Genomic DNA, 25,523 nt, shown 5'->3' with positions numbered 1-25,523 from the left:
AAAAAGAAAAGTTTTGTTTTATGGTTAATTATCCATGGTCTATTTACAAAATAAATCAACCCATTGTGCACCACCAGGATTTGTGGCCTCATTTGAACTTTGCTTTTCATTAATCACTTTAAAAATACATGCAAACTAGGTTTTCTATTTTTTTTTTTCCTTTTTTGGTTTATTACTTGCATCTGGATATAAATTGTGAATATGGTGAGAGAACAAAGTATGGATTATTCATCTTTAGTTTCATGACTTACATTATCTCAGTCTTGTCTTTCTCCACGTACTTAAGCAAATGCACAGTCCAAAAATGCCAACATGCTATAAGAAATGCAATTGCTTTGACACTTTGACTTCTTTTTTTAATTTTAAAAAAAAAAAAAAAAAAAGGTTTTTTGAAAAACTTTTCTTAAGAAACAGAAAGATGGGCAAATATTTACGAATCTATTTGAAGTATTATAAGAGGGAAATAAAATTAGTCATGTTGATACCTAAGTAATACACAAATGTTTGTGAGCTCTGAGTGCAAGGCTATTTTGTTTAGACAAAACTTACTTGCAGACAGGCTAGAGAAGGCACAAAATGGATATCTGATTCTTACAGAGCTTACAATTTATAAAAGAAACCAGAAATATTTTTTTTCTGAAAATGTTTTAATTATATGAGATGTTTAGATTTTGTCCACATGTGATGACAAGAAAACTGCTGAATTTCTGAATTCTGTCCAATTGAGAGACGAAGGACATTTTTAGCTGCTTTGTTAAAAACTGACTTTATTAACACTTATTTCACTCCAGCAGAGAGCAAAACATGTATTTGCATAAAGCTGGAATTCCCCTCAGCTTCAACTAAGAAAGTTTGAGGTAGGGATTTGTTCCGACTATAGATCCTTTAAGTTAGGCAAAAGAAGAAAGCATGACAATCAAGTAAGGCAAAAGAAGAAAGCATGACAAATAACTAAAACAAGAAAGCCATATTTAACACTAACATGTCAAAATCCACCCCCTCCTTCCCCCCTCCCCTTTTTGTTTTGTTTCTTTTTCATTTGCAGCTATCCTTGGGAGTTCTTTCCCTTTGCTATGAGGAACAGAAAGTCACAGTTCCCCATGTAATCACTACAGAAATGCTATGGAAAAAGCTGTGCTGTCAGTAGGTCAAAAATGTCATTCTGCTGCACTCAAGAATTAAACTCCAACGTTTTACTTCAAAGGTTCCAAGCTGGATGCAACTATAAAGATGACTGAAGAAAGCCAACAGATATTTTTTTTTTAGAAACTGAGATGAAGAGTTGAAGCTAAGACGTTAGATCATTAATACTACATATTATTACGAACAGGAGCTAAGGAAGGCAATTTTTGCTTGCCCGTTGGTGTGAAATAAAATCACAGACATTTGAAAAGTTAAAGGAATACAGTGTCTCCTTCTCCACTTTGCAGATAGCTGGGCTGCTCTAACTTCCATTTCCAGAAGTAAATTAGCTCCTACTTAAATGAAAGTAACAAATTTAAAGCTGCTTCCACCTGACTGCAAAGTGCTGCAGCCAGGCTGGAAGAGGAACGGAGAGGCCTTCAAAGAAAATAAAAGCCTTTTTCAGCAACTCCAAATATGAACGCCTGCCCTTGCAGCAGCGAGCTGTGGCCCTACAGCCGCTTTCCATTATAAATGCTAAATTGGGAAATGTTTAACATTCTTTGTTTAATCTTTGCAGTATAAAGAAAAAGCAGCTGATTCTCAGAAACGGCCGAACAGCCATCGTGGACCTGCCCCTCCCTTTCTCCAAGCAGAACAGACCATTTCCAGCCTCAGCTGCCATTGACTCTTTGCAAGCTGAAAAGACATATCCCAGAAGACGAGGCTGAAACTTCTTGATCTTTTTCTAAAACTGATGTAAGATGCACAAGGCAATCAGGATATTGAATAGAGCCTTTAAACCAAAACAATTGTTTAAGAAATATATGCAGCCAAATCTATGGGCAGAGACGTTTCTTGCACCATTCTCTATTAAACACCGTTCCACAAAAACTTTCTATGAAAGACATTTTTATTTGTTTTGATTGCAAAAATTACAGAGTTCATTTTGCTCTTGTTCACAGTACAGTTAATGCAGTGAGTCCATCTAACCCAAATAAATCAGCAAAACCTTTGGGACAAAAAATCCTCTTCCTCCTCCCTACACTGGTGAACTCTTGGTGTATCTTGTCCCTGCAAGAATTTCTCTAATGGGCTAAGAGTCAAGCCTTAAAGAGTGCTTTTAAAGTCTCCTATTCTGTAAATTGAAAGGAGTTTTGCCACGTTCCCTACCCTAGACACTAGCAGAAAATAATTGCTAGGGATGAAAGCAGAGGCTGAAATGAGGATTTACACCTTTTCCAAAGTAAGTATGATACACTGCATGGTCCATTCTCTCACTGGGCTAGCTCTGAAAAGGCATGAAGTTCTAACAGAACAATCGTGTTTCATAACAAGGAAAATCATAGAATCAAAGAATCACAGTATGGTTTAGATTGGAAGGGACATTAAAGATTATCAAGTCCCAATTCTCTACCATGGGCAGAGACACATTCAACTTGATCAGGCTTCCCAGTGCCCCATCCAAACTGGCCTTGCCTGGGATGGGGCATCCATAAATTCTATCGGCAGTCTGTGCCAGAGCCTCACCACCCTCTGAGTAAAGAATTTACTCCTAATATCTAATCTAAAACATGAACAACTGTCCAGAAAAAAGAGCAAGGCACATCCACGTGTCTACCTTTCCAGTCTCTGTCACAGGAACTATGCTCATGCTAAGAACCCCTCCACGTAGCTGGACTTCAGTGATTTCTCCCTGCAGGTGCCAGGGCCCACCTGTCTGAACCAGATTTAACAGCAAAACAAGCATACACAGGTTTTGTGATGAGAGAAAAGACTCTGACACATTTGTTACAACCACTCTGCAAATATTCTTTCTGGCATCATCTCTGAGGGACTCCTATGAGTAAAAAAAAAAAAACAAAAAACCAAACAAAACCAAACAAAACATGATGGTATTGATTGTATCAGTAGGGAATTGCTAACAATGTAGGACATAAAACTGTAAAAAATCCAAACTGAAGCACCAGACTTCTATTTTGAAGAACAAGTAGGGGTTAACCTTGTAAAAAAGTAATAGATAAAAGAAAAAAAGAGGTTGTAGTTAAGTCAGGACATTGCTGGATATAGTAAAATCGTATTAACTATTTTTTCCCCCTAATATATTCAACACCAAGCACGTGTGAGAGAATAAAAATAATGAAAATTCAAAGTAAATTTAATGTAGAGCTCATGTTGTTGCTGTTTTGAACCCCATCACGCTCATGTTTAAACTTTCCTCTAAAATAACAACCTTGATTTTAATCAAGGCACAGATCTATATAGTGGTAGGACTCAAACAGCTTAGGTTTAAATACTAGAGTTTTCTTAAGTTATGAAATGAAATCCTGTTTGGTAAAACTGAAGATTAGCATCCCATTCCAGAAGCTGCTTGAACCATCATTTTTGCCTATTCTGTCTATGAATTTATGGAAGGAGTGTTTTCCTACACAGGTTGAATGTGTCAAGTCTGGTCAAGTCAAGCCACCCTCTCTACTACAAGCACAAACCAAATTTTATATTTTGCAGAAAACAGAGTTCCACATTCTGGTTGCTATTCAATTGCACATAAATGACTAAACTTTTAGCAGCAGCCATTGCCATGGTTTTTCATCTTGTTTAATTAGTAATTACTCCAAAAATAATTAAGTATGCACTGGACCATCCAGAAAGGACAGTAACTGGTTACAAGTCTGTGTAAGCCTGCAAATTGAAGCTGGGAACCTGAGACTTGGGAAGTCAGAAAGAACCTTGTGGTATAAAAAGAAACTTCTTGATATCTGAAAAGCATGGAAATGCCTTGGAGAGTGAATTCTACCTGTTTACTGGTAAAAATCACCACATTTTGCAAACTGTTTCAAATAAGTCTTCCACTGTAATCAGAGCAGACTAAAAACTTACAGAATAAACCTCTGAGAAGAATGGCAGAAAGCTATTTTCTTTCAAAGACACATGACCATTCTTCTGATGAAGTTATACATTGAAATCATGCTCCTCACATACACATCCTCTAAGCATTTTATAAAGGGCTGACAGCTCTTAAGGACATTAGGATAAAGGATTGTCAAGATAAGGCAGGTTACTCACCTCCACTTTATACAGCCATGTCATAAAATGCAACTGATAAGTTGATCCAGCTCCACCTTTACAACTACAGAGTTTTCAAGGCCCTGGTATTCCTACATGGCAGAATTCATCCTCTGACAATTAGGGACTTCCTCTGATCAACAGCTAGCATTTATTTACAGTTAGTGCCTGCATTTTGGTCTTTGTGGCAACACTGACCAGAAGCGTAAATGACTTTTATAACCTTTCCAAATTATTTCAACACCTTTTGCTTTTGCACTTAAATCCACCTTATAAAAATAAGTAAAATTACTTGAGAATACTTCAGTAGGGCACAATAAAGCAAGTAGCTACATTAATCCCTAAGAGACTTGTACTGAGACAGAAATGGAGGCAGAAGTTTCAGTTGCCCAGAGCTAAAGCAAGAGTTGGTTTCAGAACCAAGCAGGGAATGCAGGTTTTCTCACACCCCTCTGAAGATCTATGTACTGCCCAGCAATTTTCTGAAATGCAGCCTATACAATATACTTACAGTACGTCATACTTACATAAGATACGTAAGATACAGCTTAAAATGCTCCACTTCCTGTTTTCAGAAAGCCTTGCTTCATTCAAAATTTGTCTCAGGAATCATTATCAACAGATGTCAGCTTTAAATGTTATCTCTTATTCCTGAAGTGAGCACAAATTATGCCCACTTTATGACTCCTTTACATTGCCAGGACAACCCCTCAAAATAACCACGAATCAAGCCCTATAACTTGTTAATCGACCTTATACACCCTGATGTAATATCAACAAAATTAGCAGCATTACACTAGGGAAGAATCTGTCCAAGAATGTGGACACAGACAAGAACTATTTGTAAAGGGCAAAAGAAAACAAACCCGACACAATACTCACAACCACAAACAGGTCAGATCCTCAGAGGATTAAGCTATGAATAAATTGGTTGCAATATAGGCACATTTTCCTCCTGAAATGTTATCAGAAAGTATGAGATGTTCTTAGTACAGTCCCTTCCCTTCTCTCTTTTTTTTTTTTTTACTTAAATTATCCAATTAGCAGGGTTATATATTTTTCATTTACATTTGACTGAAATCAATTAAAATATCCCAACTCATCCTTATTAAAGGAATTTCTAGATTTCTATGGCTAACAATCACTTAAATGCAATAAAAATGAATAAGTTTAGAGCAACATAAGATTTTACTGTGCTTCTGCACTTGCTGCTGTTAAGTGAAGAGTGACCTGATACTTCCATTGTATACATTTGAAGTTTGGAGGGGAAAAAAAAGGAGAAAGAAGGGGGGAGAGCACAGCAAAGTGCAGAAGCCACGGATGTTCCAGAGCACACTGTGACAGGAAAGTACTCAATAGGAATTCCAGCAGCCAAAAAAAGATCGTAAATAGATCCATTGTCTTCCAGTCTGAAGCCCTTAAAAAGGCTTGAAATTAAAGCCTGCGCTGCAGGCACCCAGTCGCTCCTTCCTTTCATTGGGATTTGCAGGTCTTAATGCAATCTGTCGGGAGGAAAAACAGTGGAGCCTTACAGTCCAGAGAGGTAGCAAAAGCAAAAGGCAGGCGAGAGTTACATAACTGGCTTTTTACATAAATATTGCAGCAAGAGTATTCTGCTTTTCAGAAAGGGAAAAAAAAAAGATATTAAAAGACACAAGAGAATTCAGTCCAACCTCCCGTACTTCTTGTCCCTCTTTCGCTTTGTAACATGCAGCGAGCAGTTCAAGGGAGGTTTTTCTTTTTCTGTCGAGGCTAAACAAATCACCAATTCAGCCTTAAATGTTTTGTAATAGTTTTTCTCATATTACCTGAGAAGTGCACCACATCTTGGAAGATGGAAGAAAGCCTTATTCTAAAGCATGAGCAAGTACGGCTCGCTTATCTGCAGCACAGGGCACTGAAAATGACCACGGATGTTCAACGAACTCCCTTCAGTAAAGCCTGAGAAAAGGGAAAAAAAGCTGCAAGGCTCCCCATCTGTTATTTCCTTTTTTTTTTTTTTTTTTTTGGCTGTAGAAAAGCAAAATTATGCAAGAGCTTTTGAATGTAAAGCCTGTGTGAGCTTTTTCCCTTTTTGTCTCAGTGTACACGGTATGCGATATTGCGTAACGGAGCCCCGAGTGGGCGGTCAGCAGTTACTATTGATTTACACTGCTCCGTACAATGCATTCAGAGCTCGGAGAGAGCTGCGCAGGGAAGAAGGCAGAGGAGTGAGTTGGGGATGTAAGGTACGTATGCACAGTGGCCCTGTGGAAAGAGGGGAGGCAAAGCATCCAGGATCAGAATTCTGCTTTTCTGAACCAAGCACGTTTCCCATCCTCTATGTTTTCATGCCCCTTGCCAGCCCTTCAGCAAAGCAAATGCTCAGTGACCAGACCTGCCAGCCAGAAGTGGGGCTTCCCTCCCATACTGATCACCTGAATTGCATTATAAACTCCAGAAAAATGTTACTGATGTCACTGTGGACACTCTAGTATAAAGATGCAAAGGAAACTCATATTCAGCCATGAGGGTTATTGTTAAGAAAAATCTTCCACTACTTTAGATCAACTTTTGACTCACTCCTTCAGGATCTGCTGGCCTGTAGGAGTGCTTAAGTCAAAGGCATGATACACACTATGCGCTACAAAGCCTGGCATTTTCTGAAATGTTAAGGTAACATGGTAATACGGGAACTGGAGAACAGAAACAAGAAACACAGTCTGCTTTGCTCATTCACTAGGACTGCCAAAATACTCCTGTTATTTTCTCTCGCAGACAAACACACACCTGGAGTCCTCAATTTAGACACTGGTATGACCCTAGCTCTATAAAGAGAAGCATATTGATTCTAAAGGCTGAAATTCTTGCATTCCCACAGCTGAATGCCCAACACATTGCTGAATTCTTTGCCTCCAACACAAGACATAGGTTTCCAAATGCTGCCTGCTCTTACATGACTCTGGGTCCCACAAAGCACCCTGCCAGCACTAGGCTGGCACAACTCTGAACCACTGGGCACCAATTTAGTTATTCACATATTGGGCTGGGGATTTTGCTAATAATGTCAATGTGAATGCAGAGGGTGTTAATAAAATCTCTAAAGCATACTGACAAATTGGAAGACTAAAAGTAGCAGGTTTATTGCAAGCCACGGCAGACACCAAGCCTAGTGTCAGAAGAAAAAAAGGAGTATGCTGATTACAAAAACCAAACATCCAAAACCGAAACATACAAACCCACAACTACCAATGCCCTTAAGGCTTCATTTGCATTATCTTTGCTGGAAGACATGCATTTCACATATTGTTCTCCCCTAGCTCCATATAATGGACAGCATGCTTTTCTTTACAGGTCAAGCAAACAGAAAACCCATGTCATTATAACAAAGGTAGATCCTATTTTAGGGAAATTCAACAGCTATTCAACATCTTTGATTGTTCTGTTGATATTTTTTTTTTCAGATCCACATCTACTAACATTATGATACTACCAGCCGGCATGCATTCAGAATCTCTGTTGGGATTTTAGGTTAGAGAGAAAAGGAAAACAGTAATTCACTGTCTTACACATGCTTATTCATTTTGTTTGCACAAAACTGAAACTGCATTGCAATAACCCCAGAAATGTTTTATACACAAAATCATGTGTGTCCTAGCTAGTCTGATTTTTCTTAAAATTAAACTGACTCTTAGAGAAAAAAGAACAGGATTGAGATTGCATGCCCAGCTCTCTCCACTTAGCATAATTCAGCGATCGGTCAGGCCAACAAAAAAATGTGCCCAAGTAGATTCTCCTCTGTTGACTGGGCTAAAGACATGAGACACATAAGTCTACCACAAATTCTACCTCTACCTGACTGTACCGGTATCCAAAGATATTATGCTTAACAATCAAACTGTAAGTGATGCTATACGAGGTGAGTGAGTGTCTCAGGAAGTCTGACCAATAGAATATTAAAAAAAAATAAAAAAGCAAAACAATCCCTTTGTTTAATAGAATGCATGTGAAGAGGAAATTTTCAGCACTAGTTAATACATTTTAAGTTCGTCCACAAACTGTTGTATGTCCTCATCCTATTGAGCAGAAACGTAAAATGTATTAACTTCGTAAAATAATATGTAAAAGAGATTCATAAATAGAGAACTTTCAGGAGGGGCAAAGCAAGCTCTCATGGTACAAAAAGGAGTGCCAACAGTGCTATGCTTGCTTTCCCAACATCCAGAGGAGATATGCATTTAAACACTAGTTTGAACATTAGGTTATAAGCAATAGCACTGTACAGAAAAGGTTCAAAGAGAGATCCAAATCCCCTAAGAATATGGGGACACAAATTATGGAGTTCAGTTCTCATGAATGTTGTACTTGAGAGGCTGTCAACTGGAGCTGACAAAAGTTTCCATTAAAATCAGCTTGCCTTCAATCATTCAAAAAATGTTGGAAACTGCTGTGCAAATTTTCTATTTTTAATGTTTACCTCATATGCAATTTCATGAGATCTTGAATAAACAAAAGTTCATCTGTTTTGCACATAGGGAATGTGAAAAAAAAAGAACATCTAGAGACTTAAAAGAATTGGAAATAAAGAAAGGATTAAACTATCCATTGTAAAAAGCATTAAAAATGAAAAATATGAATAGACTCAAAGCTTAAAAAGTGAATACTGGCAAGTTTTGTGTTTCAAGAAAAAAAGTTTTATAAGCTTTAAAAATCCACTCAATTACGAAATTCTACCAAATATTTTACCAAGGGCATCATGGACAAATACTTAGGCCAGAAAACTAAAATAAACGCCAGTAGAACTAACTAACTGTTCTTATTCTGCATCACGGTATGTTACTGCTCTTCATTTCTGATGCATGTTCTCCCTACAATGCAACATAACTGCAAAGTAGCCGTATTTTTCACTACAGCAGGTAAGTGGTTTGGAGCTTGGGGTTTTTGTTGTTGTTAGTCTTTAATTAGAGAAAAACATTAGTTGTAGATGCTTTTTGCATGTATCAGATTCTATAGCTGTGCATTTGCTAAAAAGCAACGTGACTTCTCAGTAAAGACTGAGGGGGACACTAACATTATAAACAAGTTATCACTCTAGAATTTCATGATTTTGCATGCAAGCTTAATGTTTTCCGATGCAGTTTCTGTCTTTTTAATGACTGTAGGTGGAGAAAAGCATACTGTTAGGTTGCCATGGACTTTTAATGGCAAAACAAATAATGAAAAAATATTAAAATGATAGAGACAAAAAATAAACACATTAGAGATGCCTGCTAACTCTTCTTGCTAGTTAAATAATCAATAAAACTTTTGCAGGCCTCTTGCAACGTGGATTTCATTGCAGTGAAAGAAATAGGTTTTTCCTGGCAATTTACTTTGATTTTTTTTTTCCCTTGTGAAGGCTGCTGTTTCACATGAACCTCCTGCATTCCACCATTTTGGAAATGACCATGACACAGCAGAAGTTACTTAATTTTCCCCACCTCCCAACCAGCCAGCCAAACATGTATAATGATCTATTTCCTAATGGTTCCTGCAGATTGACATATTTCTGAGATGGTTTTAGTCAAAATGAGCAGCAGTAAAATTGGCAAAGACTCAGAAAATAAAATCCAAGGAGACTAGCAAAGAGGAGAGTCAGAAAAAAGGTCTCTGGATATTATTGTCGTGTCTGCCAAAACCAAAATAAGTGAGGTTATGTCAGTGTTTCCATAATAAACCTCATTTTTCAAGGCTCTGTAACTCAGCTGCAATTATCTGATCCAGACTGAAATCAACACATACGAGGACATAGATCATGTAGAAATTTATTTCTACATAAAAATGTTTATATAAATACATTAATATATCTAAATTATTTTTTTCTAACGCAAACACAATATAGCATTCTAATTTAATCTAGTGAGGAACTATCAATTTAATGTATCAGAATTAGGGAGAGAAGGGAGGAAGGATGCAGAAGACAAAACACAGAAATCCCTGTGATATGGGGGATATATATGATGCTCTGGGATAGCATAACTTTCAGAGGAGATATTCTTTACAAGATTTTGAAAAGACCATATTTCTACAGTAACTGGGGGCTCAATGTAATCCTTATCCAAAAAACCTTAACATTTGTGTTGTTTCCTAGGAGCAAAATCCTATTTTGAAGCTACTCTGGATACTATATGATGTATTAGGGTAGGAGGGACTCAAAAGTGTTTATGGGATAGGCAATAGCACTTGCTAACTTTTGAAGTACCGCACTTCATTATATTAGTTCACCTTAAACCTCTCAAATATCACTCTTACTCTATAGGTTTGATCTAGGGGAGTCTGAGTAACTCAGGGATGCTCAGACCAACAGCATGGTTGTAAGACCAAGGTTGCATGTCTGAGGATCTGTGACTGCTTCTACCACGGGACCCACTAGCAACAGCACCTGGACAAAGCCAGCATGCTTTACAAAACTCTTCTACTACATCAAGGAAATGCAAAAGTGCCAGCATCTTCTGTGGCAGACACAAGTTTCCCCACTATTCGTACCTATAAATGCTTCTCACTATTCGTACCTATAAAATTTCTGATTCCTCTTTGCGTTCATGTATCTCAACACATAGAGCAAAAAAATTAGCACCTTAACAGAGTACTTCTCATGACACAAAATGAAACTCTTTTTAAAAGCACCTAAGTGATTGTAAATTGAGGTCCAATCCAGATATCTAAATGTTGATATATACCTAGAAGAGCTTATTTTTAGGTATAAAAATAAGAAAGAAAGAGTAGACATTTTAAGAAAGCAGAGTTATATGAGTGAAACAACAAGCCTTCCACCACTTGACATTTTAATCTTCTGTCTTTGGATATGTTTTGTCTTACTGAGTGTTGTTGGTCTGAGTGTGTGCATATCTGAGTGTGTGGTGGCATTTACCTCTCTTCTGCTTTACACTGTGTTTTCTGGAATACAGAAACTTGTCAGTTCACATCAGCTACTTGTGTATTTTGAAAACAATCAAATGCATTAAAAATAAGGGGACTGTTTGTGGCGCAGTACAAAACAGCAAATAGCATTTTGTACTCTTATATTTTTATTTTTTCTCACTGTTGTAAGAGGAGACATTAAACACCTTGTTCCATGAGACCTCTTAACAAAACAGGATGCTATTCAGTTACCTAACCCCCTGACATAATTGCTATCCGTTCTACTCACAAATGGTGAAGCAAATACACACTTTGGGTAAGATTCCACACAAAGCAAGAAGCAGAGATGGAAACAATGCCTGACTCTTGGCTGCTGATTTAGCTGATCACTCTCATCAAAATGTTGCAGAATTAAAAAAAAAGGATAATAAATAAAAAACTTGACTTTCCAGGCCATCCTGAATAACCAGCGTTTTCTTTATATCTAGGAAGATTAAAACCTTCTTGACTCTAACTACCTTTGCTATAGCTGGGGACTGCTGCAACAGAGAGAAAAAATGCAAGAACTGCCATCAGGGATTTGCAAAAGGAAGGATTTGATACACATATACACTCATACACACTCACATTGTTTCTTTAAGTTAATTTTGTCACGAACTCAAATGTCTTCTCAATACTCTGTCACTCAAAATCATTTGGAAAGACTCTAGGACCTGAAGCAAAGAAGATTTGTGCAGCAGCAGAAGCAGAAAGTTAACAAACACAGAGCACAAGGTTTACTGTAAAAACAGAAACTAGAAGTAGCAGTTGCTCAGTCTGCTGGTCAGAATTTTTATGTCTATTTACTTATTTTAAGGTAACGTTAGAAACCTTTAGTTTTCATTCTCTGTTTTCAGCTCTGGTAAAAACTATATGATAAATTCTATCAAGCAAATAAGTAAAGATGGTAAATATTTCATCTTAATTACTGCTCATATCGAAAAGTTTTCTTACCTTTTCACAACATTTGCTGAAAGCCAACAGTGTCATCCCCTCAGTAATTTCAATGTCAGCTACTCGTTTATTACACGAACGAAAGTAATAATGAAAGTGTGCTGATCTGCTTGCTTTCACTCTATATAGTGCCTATATTTATAGGCTTATGCTTCTATTTGAATCTATATTTATCTGCTTTATCTGCCTACAGTGCATCTGTTTCTCAAACACACAGACATATATACACTCACACATGTGCGTGCACACAAATATACAGACACATAAACACACATACGGGTATATCCAAAAATATGCATACTTACAGTAGGCTTCTGTTCAACAGTAAGGTTCGTATAAATATAAACATATGCAGCATACACAACGTAAATGAAGACAGATACACAATGAAAACCAAACAATTACATGAATACCCCTAGCTGGCTGTAGGAAGGTTTATTATTCAGTGGGCTGCCTAAAGAGGACTGTGTACAATTAGTTTCTCTTACATTCCTCTGTTGCCGTAGCTTCGCAGGCAGCAACAATTTTGACTGTTATTTTGCCTGGAGTTTTTCCGTGTAAGCTTGCTTGGCACAGCTGTGCAATCACTGCCAGCCTGTCTGCAGCCTGGTTCCCTGATGGTACCACTAGCAGCTTCCCCCAGGCTATTCATTAAAAAGGCCGGGGCTGAGCCACCCTGTGCCAGTTCAGGAGACAAACCCCTAGAGGGAATGAACAAGGTGCGACTCCAGATCCAGGTCAATCTGGCAATTTTAAGGCCAAGCATTAGTCGTGCTTTTCCCTAGGCCTTAAGGATAAACATCATTTTCCCACATTACCAGAGGATAAACAGGAGTATTCACCTTCTTGTTAGCAGAACCAGCATGCCGCCCTTCCCCACATCACCAGGCAGGCTTCCAGATGCTCTGTCCTGTCACCACAGTCAGAGATAGGTTGGTTTCAGCCTTTTTTTCCTGCTAGCTGGGCTTCTACTAAGTCTATTAGAACTGCAAAAGAAACTGACTAAACTTTATGCTGTGATACTAAGGTCTCTGTGATGTTGTAATATGATAAAGCCTGCATTAGGCCAGTTATGGAAACAGATTATAGCATGTCTCCACTGGATGATCTTAATGTCCTAATTCAGTACTTTATTCATTCACATCCTATCAGCTCAGAGGGATGTTGGAGGAGGAGGTTCCACAAGATAACAGCAAAGCTAAGCAACAAAGTCACCCAGGAGGTTTGTGTGTCCTTCTTAGCAGAGGCTGCATTTTGGCTTTCCAGTCATTTGTAAGACAGTGAAAATGAACTCCTGATTCAACACATCACTCATGGGTTCTCTGAAAGGAGTAGGAACCCCTATGCCAAAAACTATTGGGTATACAGGGGAAAGACATAAGATACACATACAAGAAGAATCCACTGGGTATGAAGGGCAGTTGAAAAAGGTAGCCTCACATATAACCTTCATGCAAGCCCGCAAAACTTCAAAACTGGCCAAACAACATAGCTCATCTTTTTACAGGATTGAAAAACTCTGTTCAAGTCTAAGAACATCTACTCTGTAATCCAGGTAATAACTGAACAATTATATATTTTTATGTATTTTATTTGCATTATATTTAATGTATTCTCTAATTATACATTGATTATGATCATCATTACTTATAATGTATAACTTATAATACTTATCATTATTTATGATTATAATTGTAGAAATATTTTTAAGTAATGTATTTAACTATTTATTAATATCTATTTATATTATATTAACATTATAATATACTTATAACTTAAAATAACTATAACTTAATGGACAAAGAAATGAATCGGGTGTATTTAAAAACCACTGAGAAGTTCTAAAATGTCCTTTAACTCACAGTCAAGAAGAAAAAAAATATCCTTATAAAGGCCTTTTCTGCCAAGATCGTGCTGGCTATCTAAAACAGAAATACTACTTCTGAAATCAAAGACTTCTGGATTTTCATCTTTCATTCACTTCAACATGCTGAGAAACTGGACCTGTATTAATGTCATGCTTAATCAGTATTTGATGGTCCAACTAAAGGGGCTTTAAGATCATTCACAGACAAGAAGGCATTTAAATATAATACACATATATTTTCTCTGCAGACAATTATTCCACGTATCATCACTTGATTTATTTTCGGTCTTCCTATTCCCATTTCCTGATCAGTACACTCAATTGCAGCTGTCGAACAAAATTCTGTTCACATTCTCCTCACTGTTGAAGTTACACCTTATCCACTGATGGCTTACGCAACTATTTCAAAATTATATTAAAAAAAAAAAAAAAAAAGAATCATCATCTTAGTTTTCTAATTTTTTAACTGCACTACTAATTTTTTATGTACTGAGTAACATGAGATTAACAGTACTTGAAAAGTTTATATATCTAGAAATAAAATACCAGTTTGAAAGAGAAAAGGAAGAATTCTAGGTTAACCTACGTAGTATCTGGGCTCCCTCAGTCTGGAAGGGTCTATTAAGAAAATGCTACTGCACTGCTAAAAATAGCAGTCTTGTGATGACTGTAATGAGTGTACATTTATGCTGTTCTTAGCAGTGTCCATTCATTTTTATTTCTCAGCAGGGTATTTTATAGTTTTAGCATGTTTAAGAGCATCTCCAAAGTGAAAAGTATTATTTAATTATTGAGGTAACAACAGACTGATTACAGAATATAGTTTCTCTTTGAGAAACTGTGCCCTACATTGTGCCTTTAGACATATAAGAAACTACTTAAGCATTTCTTTGATGCACAGAAGTATAAACTCCTACCTCATTTGTTCGGCATTCTTTGAAATTCTGTAGGTAGAACATAAAAGGGATCTGTTTAATGCAAAATCCCTCCTTTTTGTGACAAAGAGAGCAAATGTTACCAGAGCAGAAGAAATGCATCTACCTTCCTCCATATACAATGCACTGAGAAAATACATGCTGGGACAAACAGCTAATACATCTTATATTGCTTGAAGGAAACAGTTATGTGAAAACATAAATACCTCTCAATTCTTGGCACACTGTCTGCCAAACTACCTTAATATCTGACATACATCTATCCCTTCTTAGGACTCCTTCTATTAGATTTGTTAATATTGGACATAATTTCTTGGAGATTTAATGGTATGTTAAAATTCAAACTAGATAAAGTAACCCATTGCTTTCAAATAAATTAAAATAAAAAAAAACTTAAGGCCTATCCTCGCATCAAGAAAACAGTTGTGTTGTTTTATGATCTTGAAACTCAATGGGTATATAACTCAATCTTGTATTAGTATAACTATATCCATGCATGAAGTTGATCTAGTATAATTACTTCATTAAAAACATCAATCTATTTAATCAGAACGATTATATTAGTGTAAAATCTGTGCACATACTAAGCTTTAGTTGATGTCTGAAGCCACCTAATACAAAGTGGTAAATGCACGTTTCCTGACTAATCTCAACAAAGCTGAAGATGCCCCAAACGTGTTAGACTTGAAGCAAGACGCATCAGCCACGCACTAACAAGTAGAATCAGAATTTCAGAGGCCAGCAATGCTTAGCTGAAGATTAAATAAATAAATAAATAAAAATTGTTTGATTTCTCAACAGGCAAACAGAAAAGGAAAGTTATAAAATTGAATTATTTTGTCTTGTGGGACAAACTCAAAGAATGACATGCATACTGCAAACCGACCAAGTCTGATGAGCAGCTCATCTTAGAAGAGGCTGAAAGCTCATCGCCAACAACTGATCAATAGTGCTTTCTAACAAACAAAAACTGAAATTGAAAATATACAACTACAAACTGGTACCATTATCATCTCTCTGCACAAAAGAAGCTCTCCTTTATAGCCAACAGCAAATAAAACATGGAAAAAGAGTAGGAAGCGTGCTTTCTGAAATGTGCCATTACAGCAATATCTCTACAATTTAACCCATAAACACTGCAGAAGAGTAGAAGTATGACTTAGAAAATTCAGTAAGAGAAACACTAAAGTTGTTCTAAAATTTGAAGGCTGCAGGAATGCCTACCTAGCTTAGCACAACACAGAGTTCTTTCTTTCCTTCTTGAACCCCCACATTCTACAAATGATTGAAAAACAAAATAAGCCCTTGAAACTGAAATATCAACAGATGAATTTCAAAATTTTATAACAGGCCTTCCCAAATGGCAGCTCTACAGGGCATTAGCACTGAGTTTGATGTGTCTTTTCAGGAGCTTCCAGGTTTTTTATTAAATTCAAATATTTCCGTGATTCTTTGAACACAGAAAACAGCCTTATCCCTCTTTGGAAGCCAGCAGAAAAAGGTTCTTGAAAAAAAAAAAAAAATGGGAAAAGAAAAATGTTTAGCTCTGTAGATCATCTTCACAAAAGTAATGAAAGACATCAACAAATAGAATGCTGGCAAAAACCTTAGGAAACTATTTAATTATATCATTATTAACTTAAAATGATCATCCCAGCTTTCCTGGAGAAATGTTACAAATCACTCGTTCCTTTCACAACAAAGAAAAAGTACCTTCTTCCCTGCAGTAAGCATTGAAAAGACACTGAGAAGGGATTTTGTGGATAACAATCTTGAGAAATTTTCTTGAAAACTGAAGAGGAACCACACTTGTGTAAAAAACGCCTGATGTGGGGAAGGAAAAGCAAGGCTCTTCTCCATGTTCTCCAGAGAAAGGACAACAGAAGATAAGCACAAATTGCCTTTGTGTCCAGTAGAATTAGCAGGTAAAAGACTCGGTATGCACAAAAACATACTGTGAGGAATTAAAGTCACATCCTTTTTTATGTACTTTGTTTATGAAAGCTGCTGGAGACAGATAGTTAGGTTACCATAACCTACACATGATCAGTTCTCCCTATCTTGACATGTCACTGTCCTCTGCATTACTGAAATCAAATCATTCATACTGAAATCAAAGCATCTCAATAAAGCTTAACCACTCCTTCATCCATGTGGTGGAAATAACTCTCAGAAAGAAGTAATGATCTTCTGTACCATTCAACCATATATATTTTTCTAGGCTAACAGACTCTTCTGAAACTCAAATACATGAATGAAAAGATCCTCCCCAACTGACTTACATCATTCATACTAATATGAAGGTTCCCTTACCTTCCCTCACTCTTAATACTGAAATGTGGTTGGTTACAAGCTAAAATAGAAATAAAATTCTTAAATGCTGTTCAATTATTTCCCTTTGTTTCGTGAAAACAAAACAAAACAAAACAAAATAAAACAAAACAAAACAAAAAGCCCTAGAGAAAGTCACAGTAATTTCATCACAGAAAGAGATGAAGCAATAGTCATTCTATTAGGAGTTCAACTCCTAGAAACAAGAAATCTTAACTAGAAAACCTAAATCTAGATGGCTTCAATTAGATGCATATAGAGCTATCTATATCCTTAAGAATTAAAACCAGTCATGGATGACAAAGCAATGGATGGGATCACAACAAAACCCAGTTTGCTTTCTCACTCGCGACCTTTGGTCCTCATATTTCTGAGATCACGAATCCAATATCAGAAATATGGGGAAGACCATTAATGGGTAAAGGTAACAAGAGAATCAGAACCCCTTGGATACTCACCAGTCTACAAGATGCTTATTTTGAAAGACAGTGTTCTCAGGCATATCAATCTTTCTAGGCTTTTAACTAGAATTCAATGCTACTGAATTCTCATCTGTTCAGGATCAAAATTAATTTGCCTTCTTGAGATTTCTCTAAGTATATACAAGTAAGAATCTTTTTGGATCTGATTGCTAAAAGATATGCTCTACAACAATTGGTTAGAAGAAATGTTTGAGTAGCAGTGTAATTTAAAAGAGTTTTCATTATTACTGTCCAATTCTATGTTAAAAAGAATTTGCATTTGGGCTGTCCATCCCACCCTCAGCTCAGAACCTTCACATTTATTACATGGACAGGTTATCATACTCTTACCATGACTAGTAGATAATCAATAAAAGATTCAATAAACAGCTTACTAAATTTTATAAAGGACAGAGTTTAACAAACTAACTGATGTTTATAGCCTGTAGATCCATCTGTGCTACGCTTACAAAATATATAATATGTACTAAACATATAAAAATATTCTTAGAATATTGATAGATCATACATTAGCTTTTATGAACTGTTTATGAAGTATATCATGAACAGAAGTGCAACTGGATAAACAACGCAAGATACAACTTGCTAGGAAGGTACTATTTACATCACCTGTAAACACATGTAATACTTCACTGTGCAAAGACTTGAGTAATAGTGTTCTGTCTTTACAAGGATGAATCCTTCACATCCCTCAGCTGCTGATCCAAATCTTATCTTCCCAGCCTGCGCAGTACCTGCAGATATCTCAGATATCCAGGAAAACTGACTAGATTGCACCCACAGTGACATACGGACTGTCAACTCCTACAGTATAAGAAGGGAGCTGATCCCTGTCAGGTTTTTTAACAACTTGTAGGAAATTCCACTGAGTCTTTCATGGGATTTTCTAGTTTCCTTTGAAAACTTAACACTAATAAATAAATGAATGGATTATTACAATGAATGCATGCAGGTTTTACCTATGTAACAATTACAATATTGACAGTATTTCTGACTTCATGTGTAGTCATAAATTATGTATTCTGCTGTTAAATCAGTGAAAATCCTTTAATGTCAGTCAAATGACCTGAAATCTCTTTGAAAGCAGAATCTGGTCTTGAATGTCACATAAGCGAGAACATAACAAAACGGAAATCTCTTGTGAGAAGGCAGTGCAGAATTTCATGGCACATTAATGAATCTTTTCTGACTGTGGTAAGGCTTTCACTTCACTGACACATGCTAAATAGCACAGACAACCACCAGTCCTTACAGTCTGCTTTACAAAAGGAGTTTCCTGGTAACAATAAATGGCCATCCAAGAAGTTAAACACTATCAGGAAGTTCACTGGAGGAAAAGAAACACACTAGATGTTATCTACTGAACTTTTTTTTTCACTTAATTATGTGATTTTAACAACATTGAAACTAGAAGGCAACTTCAGTGATTTGATTCCTGGGTCACATTTCTACATGAACCAAAATGCTACTTCAGTATTAGCATCGTAAATTGGCTGTTTTCAGGAGAAAGCACTAATACTGTCACTTTCTAACAAAGCATCTATCTTTGTAAATCTATGATGATAACAGGATTTTATATTATTTACCCCTAATTCTGTCTTAGGTAGCCAAGAGAAGTACACTATCTCAAATGCAAGCACAATTGGCTTGCATTTGAGATAGTTGACAGTCTAACATTGCCAACTGAAGCAGTTCTACAGACTTTCCCCAAGGCACAACCACAAAGCATAACTTTGTAGTGTGATGGTAATGTCCATGAAAACATAGATAAAGTGTCTGGGTTGGAAACTTTGTCAGGTGAGCACAGTGTCCATACTACTACGTCAGAGTAGTACATCAGAAACATTTTACGGTTCTGATGGGAGGATAAGTGAATACAGAAATACTTTGCATTGAGTGCAGGAAATTTCTAAGGGCATCGCAGAAAAGCTGTAGAGTGATTGTATAGGCTCATGGGGATACCAGCAGTTATGAAAAGGACATTGCCAGCCACAACTGAAAAGCAAAGAACAAAGCCAACAATATGGTATTAATCACATGCCCTGTCTGCATATGATGCCAAACTATTCAAAGCACAGAATGTTCTTTATTCACCTCACTTTATATTGCTGAATGAATATAGCATTTATGAAAATGAGAGATTAAAAACATTGATATTAACCAACCTTTGGGCCAAATCCTACTTATCTTATTGATGCAAATAGTTCCACTGATTTTAATAGATGTAATTACCATTGACTTCAATAGAGTTACTCACAGAGTTAGGAGGGCAGGATGTGGCTCACTGCATAAGCAAGCTTCCCTTACCACCATGAACGCTGCCAACTCATCATTTCTGACGCAACAAACTCCCAGATTTTCCAGTAATGGATCCCTTGAAGAGCAGAGACCTCTGTACATGCTAAATTCTGCAGCGCTTTTGACACAACAATAAAAACTTGAATGAAATGACCAATGATCGTTTTACCTCTTTGGAAGCAGCAGACAGAACCTGCACAGCTGGGGTTTCATAGCAGTTTAATTGCAAATTCCTCCAATTCCTTGTGAATGAAACACCAAGGTGGGGTTGGAATTAAGCTTCTGCAAGGACTGCCTATCCTCAGACAATTATCATATACTTTAAAAGGATAGTACAAGCTGAATTGAACTAAGGTAAGTCTCCTGTGTACAAAAGAGTGTTTCTACCAACAGGTTACTAGCAATAGACAGCTCAACTGCAGGAGATTAGACTCAACCCATTGTCCTTACTGTCAGAATGAAATGTGTGGTCTCATTTTTGACCACATCTATTTTCTTGTCTAGGATACCTCTGGATGATGCCAGAATTAAGAAGATTTGAGAAATAAAAATATAGAATACAACAAACAATATGAGGGAGAGAAGTGCACTGTATTTTGATAGCTCAAGAATGATTCTAAAGCTACTGCATTTTTGCAGTTCTATCCTTGTTCTTCAGCCATACTGCTACAACGCCTCAGAGTTAGGCACTATAAAATGTGTGAGATGGCAAGAGACACAGGCAAAGCAGAGGAAAGCAGAAGCGAATTTCCATATTCCATATTCTGAATGGATATTTCTAATAGAGCACAATTATTACCTCCTTATTTCATTTTAAAAAATTTCATCTCCATCAATCTCAAAATTTTGTCTCCATCAATCTTGCTTTGTGGGCTGCTGAAATAAGAACCAGTTTCAAGACGTTCTGCTTTACCGGTTCTTCTTTCTTTCAGTGAGAGGTTATTCACTGCCCTGTGAAATCCTTCACTGGCACTGGAATGTAGTTAAAGGTTCAAAGCTTTCACGGATCTATACATTAAGAGAAACAGACTCCAGATACTTCAAAAAGCAATCAAATACAACAAACTTTTCCTGCATTCAGGGCATTATATGACATTCTTTCTCTTTGAAGAAACAGTACAACTAGACTTAGATTCTGTTATTTGCACATTTTTTAAATGATTATTATCTCAAGCACACAGAATAATGGTTAATATTTCAGATTCTAAAATACAGTGGAGCTTCAATTATCCAAATTCAGTGAACCCAGACAAGGTTTTGCCCCTTGTCATTTATTAATTAAATGGTAAATTGCTTCTATTACTAATTATTTCCACAGATCCACGGGCATGCAGGGCATTTTGGTTACTCGTAAACGCGATTATTGAGCTCTATTCAGTGTTCTTCCCATGTTCTTCAGATAATTGTGACTCTGATGTACTCTGAAAACCATTTAAAACATTTTTTACAATGTATTACTGGGAGAGCTTCCAGATCTTGTACATCCTGTGGGGTAGAGGTATCCCCAGTACTGAGGGATGCAGCACTCTTGACAAGCCAAAAGACAGGAAAGTGTGTCAACCAATACAGAAAACAAATGTAAAAACATTTCTTAAGCACAATCTGACAATATCTGATTCCAGCAATATGTTAGCTTGAATAAGAGACTGACTGAATAGGATGACAGCAAGTCAGACGCTGTGTGAAACTTGCTGTGTTTTTTAATTCCATGCCCAAAAAGAAAGGGTTAGAATCATACTGTACAACATCATACCAAATATTGACAGTGATCATGAAATGAAAGGAAGATTTGAGAAGCAGCAGTTAGTTAGAAAAACTATGAAGGAAGAAACAAGTTTAATTCAGTGCTAGGAACACTAAACCTACTTTAATTTTCATATTAAAGAACCATCTTGCAATTATGGTCATAATGCGAGTAAAACAGATTATCTATAGGAAAAAAATAATAGCAAAATCCACTATGGCAGTATATAATTTCAGAAGAAAAAAAAATCTATTTAAAGTAAGGGATGTAGTAAAAAGGAAATTGAAATGAAGTTAGGAGAAAAATGGTTTAAGATGTTAGTGTCAAAAGATGTGTTATCAGAGATTCAGGTCTCTTACATGTAACAGGAAAGCCTTACCTTAGAATAGCTGTAATAATCCTGACCCCCAGTTGTCTGCCTCAATCATTTTTAGGAACATCTCAGCAGTTTGTCTGGCAGGCACAACAAATTACAGCCTGAGGTACTAAACAAATCCAGAAACAGTTTTGATTTACCTGACTATGTTAGGTTGTAAACTGTCATAATTCGATTGCCACTTGAGATGAAAATACATTGCAAGGGGGCAAAAATCTCCAGGAGAGAATCGTGATACATCTTTAGATGCAGGAACTTTTAAAGTTGCCCTACGGTAATGCATTTAGAGTCATTATATGAACTCACAAAACAAACACATAATCACCTGTGAAAGAACATCTCTAATAGGATTTTTTTGTTTTCTAATGAGTTTAATGAAAGGGTTTATTAGAAGTAAAAAGACATCATCCAAAGAGGGGAAGTAATATTTAATGAATAAAGAGTGCTTTTTAAAACTATTATTTTTTAATAAAGGCGCAAGAAAATACTGAAGATACCGTTAACAACTTTCCCAAATGCCCTGAACAGAATCTGTAAGGCCAACAACGAGGTGAAAAAAATGTTCACAGAACAAAAGCTCAAATTTGCTGGACTCGTGTTCATTACAGAGAAGTTCATGAAGACTTGCATGTGAAACCCTTTCTCTGAAGGGAAAAGTCTGAGAAAATATGGAACAGAAATTAAAAAAAAATGGTTCCACTGCAACAGTTATAAAGAAAGTCATACATGAAAGAACTTAACTAGTAACAATTGCACATATTGGGGTGGGCACTAAAAGAACTTAATGCCTATTTTAAAAAAGGGCTTTATGAAGATCCACATAGTTCAGAAGGTCTATAAAGTACGACATAGAAACAGCAGAAAACATAATAAATAACACACATTTGGGCAGATAAAAAAAAAGAAAAACAAAACAAAAAGGGAAGATGCAATGTAAGTTTTTTTGCAGAGAAAAGTCCTGTTTCACAAATCTACAGTTTTCAGGAGGACTCCTGCAAGAGATTCAAGTAGCTGTATTTGCTAAAAAAAGAAGAGCAAAAAACAATTGAAAAGCCTCACGAAAGACTCTAAAAGAGAGTTATCATGACATAGGAGAAAAGAGCCTCTCAGATTAAGAACTGTCTCAAACATGCACAACAAATGGAAACAATAAACATTCAGTTCTTGCAATGGACGACAACTACTATCAGTGTCCCACAACAGTTTGCATTAAGACCTGTGGTGTTCAACGTGCTCATGAATGACTGGGGAAAGAACAGGACTACTGACACAACAGACTTTGCACTTCATACAAAAAAACAAACAAACAAAACAAAAAGAAAACAGGAAAAAGCTAAAACTGAAATGTTGTAAAAAGACCTGGTAACACTGAGAAACTGCATAACAAAGTGAAAAATTAATGTCAATAATGCACAGTAATGTCCACGGGGAAAATGACCCCGCACATTCATCCAACACAATAGAATCTAAATTAGCTACTACTACATAGGAATGAGAGTAGGGAATCCTTGTGGGCATGCCTATGAAAGCATCAGCTCAATACTCAGCACTGATCGTAAAGGTTTAGGATAAGGCTGGGAAATATTAAGACATAAATAGAAAATAAAACTTAATAGATAATCACACCCTTCAAATAAATCCATAATAGATTCACATACTGAATGCTATATGTAGGCTTGAGTTTATACTGCACAACAGGATGTAAGCAATCTAAAATAATGGAGAAAAGAGCAAAAATGTCCAAAGTATGGAAAAACTTCTGCACAAACTAAGATAAAAAGAGTTGGGTTCTTTGCCCTGGAAAATAAATTATTTAGGAAAATATAGAGGAGATTTATAAAATCATGATAGACAAGAACAAGGTGAACAGTTAATAACTGCTCCCAAATTCTAATTACATATTTCTAGGAAGCAGCCAAAGAAGTTATCAAGTACGAGGTTCAAAGCAAACAAAAGCAAGTGCTTTGTCACACAATATGTAAATAAATTGTGGAATTCATTGGCATGGGATGCTTTCAATGCTGAAAGGAAAAAATGGTTTCTAAAAGCAATTGAAAAAATCTTAGCAGTAAGATCTACCAGGGCTTTAAAACACAAAGATCTAAAAGCAGAACACACTGCCCTGCACAACAAAATTAAAGGCTCTTCTGCCACTTTGTAAACAGCAGGATGAACCAATCTGACAAATTTATCAGAGAGCAGCTAAGCTTCAAGATAGCAAGCACATAGATCACAGAGATTCTGGCTTTACAATGAATTTATGGAGCACGTGGATTAGGATTGAAAGTGATGATTTACTATTGCATTGTCAACTTGGTGGATATTGATTAATATCTTCCCCAGGTACAATTACAGCTAAACTCACTGTTAAGAACAAAGACTTAAGAGTGAAACAGAAAGAACAATGTTTAGAGAACAAGGTATTCTTTCAGGAAACTTGTGATATGGATACAGCAGGTTTTTTCTTGCTGGCTGGTGTTCCAGTTGGTGGAATTCATTCCTCAGTTAAAAACCATCTACTTTATTTAGTCACCAGTGATAGCCACTTTGGTTCTAGTGTGTATTCAAAAGTCACATGGTGAAGGGATGTCTCCAGGATCTGCAGTTAGTCTACTGCCCATCATATACCCAAAAACATCTTTTAAAAGCTAACTCGAAACACTAAGGTCACGGAGAAAAGCACTCAAAAGTAAGAAAATATCAAGATGAAGCCTGTCACAACAACTGCACTGTTACAATACAGTCTTACATGTTATGATCATACATTTTGTGTTCTGTATAATGGACAGCATCCAGGGAATGAGAATAATTCAAATATTCTTTTTTTATCCTCCCTGTTCAGTGTGTGGCCCGAAGCCTTGTTTACTGAGTGGCATCCAAGTCTTTCATGAAATAAGATGTTTTCTGTTTCTGGCTTTTCTGTGGTACTCATCACTACAGTGTCTGAATATCTCAACAATCTTTATGAATTAATCCTCACAATGTATCCTTAGATGTCTGGAATGATTATAATTGCTCATTTAAGAAAATTATGAGAGAAATGATGTGTCTTCTTTGTGGCCACACAGGAAGTCTATATCAAAGACAGGAAGGCAATTTAGATCTTCTCATTCAAAAGAGTGACAAGCATCTATTGAACTCATCCTATAGAAGAAGCACTTTTAAGATTTGCTCTCTTCCAACAGACCTGCAGTTTGTCCATAGCAGAAAAGCTGTCCAACAGGGTGGGGATATCAGGGATGGACCAAGGAGGAAAAGCTGCTATAGGGATTAAAAGCTGTGAGATTTGCATAGCCCTTGGACGTATTCAGATCATCAGTTTTAGCATTTCGTTTTTATAATGTTTTGCAGAAATTTCTCCTCCTGATTGGTTATCTGTAGTATTCTCGCAAACATGAGGTATTTCATATTATATTTTTCTAAAAAGCAG

General features: G+C 36.5%; 1 protein-coding gene across 21 annotated transcripts in view; it reads right to left on the bottom strand.

Annotated features, from left to right (window-relative positions):
* Positions 1-25,523, bottom strand: part of ZBTB20 (zinc finger and BTB domain containing 20) — a 432,215-nt gene that overhangs the window by 222,017 nt on the left and 184,675 nt on the right. Inside the window, exon 1 of one of the 21 annotated variants that reach the window (XM_032447503.2) lies at positions 5,997-6,248. The exons of 18 other annotated variants lie outside the window; for them this stretch is intronic. The gene's annotated coding sequence lies outside the window, so the exon portion shown is untranslated. Of the gene's footprint in view, positions 1-4,715; positions 4,833-5,996; positions 6,249-25,523 lie in introns of those variants that run through there. 2 more of the 21 variants (XM_085545089.1, XM_085545085.1) reach the window with 2 other exon arrangements.

The sequence above is a fragment of the Coturnix japonica genome, chromosome 1 (genome assembly GCF_054131305.1).
Source record: "Coturnix japonica strain WE chromosome 1, WE-NBRP24, whole genome shotgun sequence".
Taxonomy (NCBI): Eukaryota; Metazoa; Chordata; class Aves; order Galliformes; family Phasianidae; genus Coturnix; species Coturnix japonica.
This window is presented reverse-complemented; position numbering and strand designations above follow the sequence as displayed.